The following is a 4210-nucleotide window of genomic DNA, read 5'->3' on the forward strand; positions in this document are numbered from 1 at the left end:
GAGGTCCAATGAAACAGAGTTGCTAACCCCGATTAAATCAAGCAACAAGTTTTGAGACAAGATTAGAAGAGAACATGAAGAAGAGACTGGAGACGGAGGTACAAAAAGTATTTGAACAGGTTCAGTCAATGTGTCCCAAAACTTTATGACACCACCAAAATCTTCAAATTTATTTTTTCTTTAATTGTCTTTCTATTATGATGTTCCAAAACATTTGAACAATTGTGATATTTGAATTACAATTTGTGTAATATGAGTATGGTATTTTTAATTAAATTTTGTTCTGTATGATTAATACCGCTCGAATGGTAAATAACTAGTTTGAACGGTAAATTACTATTTATAAATCCATTCGAACAAAAAAAGACTCATTCGAACAAAAACTAACCCATTCGAATGACAACCGAGAAATTCAGTCCGTAGAACAATAAAATATTTGTTCGAACAACATTAATATGCAAAATCCTGTTCGAACAGCCAGAATTTCTGAAAATAAAATGTCTGTTTGAACGAATATAATTTATGTTCGAACACAAGTCATTTGAAAAATTTATTAGTTCGAACGCATAAAATCAGTTCGAATACTCCATCCATTTGAACATGATTAAATATGGTTATTAGTTCAAATCAAAATTTCTTATTTTTCGAACGGTACGTGTCGGTTCGAACTGAAAAGATTCCATTCGAACGGTTTTTGAGATGAAATTGGTTCGTCTAAAAAAAAGCCTGTTCGAATAGTTTCGACAAATTCCGCCCAATTTCGTCCCTAAAATTCATTTTTTGAGACGAGGCTTTTCGAGACAAAATAGAGACGAAATGTTTTCCTCTCCGAAAACATTTTGGGATGAAAATTGGGTTTTTTTTGACAAAATGATTTGAGCTCTACAAATAGAAATCTCAATCACAGTCTTGAAAGCAATTAATATTCACATTGATATTTATGAAGTTGCTATATCTCAGTAAAGTCTATGATTTGTTCAAGTTTAAATGCTCTACAAAAGGATGATGAATGTATATGGATGCCAATGTAATCAATCCATGTCATTGTAATAAATCAAAGATTGGGTAATCTAAAAGAATTAAAAGGTTTAATTTGTTTTTTTAGAAAATAAATATTTTGGCTACATATAAAGAGAAAAGTGCAAGCAAACAGTTTAACATATTCTCAAACTACCTAATCAAATTTTCTTTAGTAATTATAGTATGAGAAATACTATCCATAAGTCTTTTAACCATTTTTCTTTAACATTCCATGATGTCTAATTAAGTGATTGAAAGATAAGTGAAAATTAAGAAATTATTTTTAAATCATTTGATCATATTTCAACAAAACACAGGAATGTAATTTACAAACATAGCATATGCTCATCATAGCACGAACCAGGAATGCAATTTACAAATACAGCACATGATCATCACAGCAAACCCAAAGGACAAAATGTCACAGAATGATAACAGGAGTAGGCCGATTTCATCAAGAGAACGGGTGACCTAGGACAGAGGAAATTAATTTGCATCTAAAATACCCAATACAAGTATTGTAGTAGCAAAATCGATTGAATAGTGAATCTTTCTATGAGCAGCGACACCAGCTGTTTCTGAGATGAACAAAAAAAGCTAGGGTTAAGCCATTACAGAGAGAGAGGGATAGAAAGAGAGGGTGGATAGAGAGAGAGAGAAAGGGAGATCAATTTTTTACCGGTGACAGCGAGATGATAAGGCATGGGCGCCTTTGTTTTTGAGAATCACAAAAAGCTAAGGTGAATCCATTATAGAGAGAGAGGGCAAGCGAGAGATATATATATATATATATATATATATGAGTTTATTACTAGAGACGGCAAGCGGCGAGTGAGGTGAATGGCCCTACAAGAGATTTGGTTTTTTAAGACAATTATGTCTCAAAAAAGACAAATTTCGTCCCAAAATAGTTTTGGAGACAAAAGAATTTTGTCTCTATTTTGTCTTGAAAAGACCGTTTCAAAAGGTTTATGAAGACGTCTAAAAAAAATATTTTTAGGGATGAAATTTGACAGAATTAGTCGAAACTATTCCAACGGTACTTTTGTTTTTAGACCAACCAATTTCATCTCAAAATATTATTCGAATGGAATATTTCTTAGTTCGAACCGACCCGTCCATTTGAACAATATGAAATTTTGATTCGAACTAATAACCATATTTGATCATGTTCGAACGAACGGAGTGTTCGAATAGATTTTATGCATTCGAACTAATAATTTTTCAAATGACTTTTGTTCGAACATAAATTATGTCTGTTCAAACAGACATTTTATTTTAGGAAACTCTATATGTTTGAGCGGGGTTTTGCATATTAATGTTATTCAAAGAAATATTTTATTGTTCGAACAGTCATACGGATTGTATTTCTCGGTTGTCGTTCGAATGGATTAGTTTTTGTTCGAATGGATTTACAAATATGAATTTACCGTCCAAACGGTATTAATCATACATAACATAATTTAATTAAAAAGTCCATACTAATATTACTCAAATAGTAATTCAAACATCAATTGTTCAAATGTTTTGGAACATCATAATATAAAGGCAATTAAAGAAAAAATAAATTTTAAGATTGTGGTGGTGGCATAGAGTTTTGGGACATCACGATTGACTGGAACTATTCAAACATTTTTTGGTTATTCAACTGCAGCCTCTTTTCTAATCTCGTCTCTAAATTCGTTGCTTGATTTAATCGGGTCAGCAACTTTTTTTCCTTGGATCTCAATCGTTTTATCTCAAGTGTTGCTTCCTCCAATTCCTTAGTCTTGTCGTCATTTGATCTGGACTTGAGAAGAGGATGATGATGTTAATGATGGCTTCACGCAACATCCTAGGCCCCTTAAATATCCAGAACGTGATCTAAGAACTTGAGAAATGATCTGAGCATTGTTAACAGATGATTCATCAGATGGATCCACAACAGTTTCCTTAAGAGATATCATCTTGTCCTACCAAAATAAAAACATTAAAGTTAGTATAAGTAACAAAAATATTATTAGAAAATTGAATTAAAGAAATTTAAACTTACATAATTTGCCTCTGCTTTACTGGTCCAAACACTATCACGATTTTTATGTGCTTTAGCATACAATTGGGTTAGATATGAGCAGAGGTCGCCACAGATGGAGCCCCTTAACAAGATCACATTCAACAAGAGCAAGGGGCACTTGCGGAAGACTGCACCAACTCTGTTTATACAACTTAATATAATTAAATATAGAAACTGAATGTAGGCACATATTATTCAGTTGACAAATTGATGTTCATGTCAAGAATTGGGCAAATTGATGATCATCATGCAGTCAAAGTTTCTCTATTAAACGCTGTTGGAGGTGGAGGTGACTAATAAATAGAATATTAATTTCGACGTGCTCGGTAACAACACTATAAGTAATAATTAGATTTAGTGATGCATGCAAAATAGCAATGAGATCGATACATTATATAGAATCGATCCTTTCAAGACTTGACGACATTCCACGCTTACATTGCTTATAATGGAAGAAAATCACACTGGTTCTTCATGCTTATATATGGATCATAGAGGATCTCGTTTCAGGCCCTTATTCCACATAAGGACTCTTGTTCAATAAAAAAAACAAACAAAAAATTACAATGCTGAATATACCATACATAACATCCAAGCTGGAAAGTGATTATTCGTGTAACAATTCAAATTGATTCAGGGGTTTGAATATTGAAGTTTAATAGCCCTTTGGCGGTGGTGGTGATTTGTAATAATATGGGATTGGAGAAAACTTGGATGGTGGAGGAGGTGATTTACGGAGGTATGGTGGATGTGGCCAGTGAGATGCGGGAGGAGGAGACTTGGATGGTGGATAAGGTGACTTATGGAAGTATGGAGGATGTCGCCAATGGATTGGAGGTGGAGGAGACTTGTAGTGGTATGGAGAATGTGGGAATTGAGATAGGGGTGGTGGTGATTTGTACATATATGGAGGTGGAGGTGATGGAGGTGGTGGTGACTTGTAAACATATGGAGGTAGAGGTGATGAAGATGGTGGTGGTGGTGATTTATATACGTAAGGAGGTGGAGGAGACGGTGAGGGAGGTGGTGGAGATTTATATACATATGGAGGAGGAGGTGATGGTGATGGAGGGGGTGGCAATTTATAAATGTAAGGTGGTGGAGGAGACGGTGAGGGTGGTGGTGGAGATTTATAGA

The 4210-nt window shown here is 34.2% G+C and overlaps 1 long non-coding RNA gene across 1 annotated transcript; it reads right to left on the reverse strand.

Moving 5' to 3' along the window:
- Positions 1 to 2610: 2610 nt before the first annotated feature.
- Positions 2611 to 4203, reverse strand: LOC118343759. The gene is made up of 3 exons (XR_004801499.1): positions 3512 to 4203; positions 3053 to 3212; positions 2611 to 2972 (listed from the first exon to the last, which is right to left on the reverse strand). It is a non-coding gene; the product is annotated as an uncharacterized LOC118343759 (long non-coding RNA).
- Between the last annotated feature and the right edge of the window lie 7 nt (positions 4204 to 4210).

Source organism: Juglans regia, chromosome 5 (genome assembly GCF_001411555.2).
Source record: "Juglans regia cultivar Chandler chromosome 5, Walnut 2.0, whole genome shotgun sequence".
Lineage (NCBI taxonomy): Eukaryota > Viridiplantae > Streptophyta > Magnoliopsida > Fagales > Juglandaceae > Juglans > Juglans regia.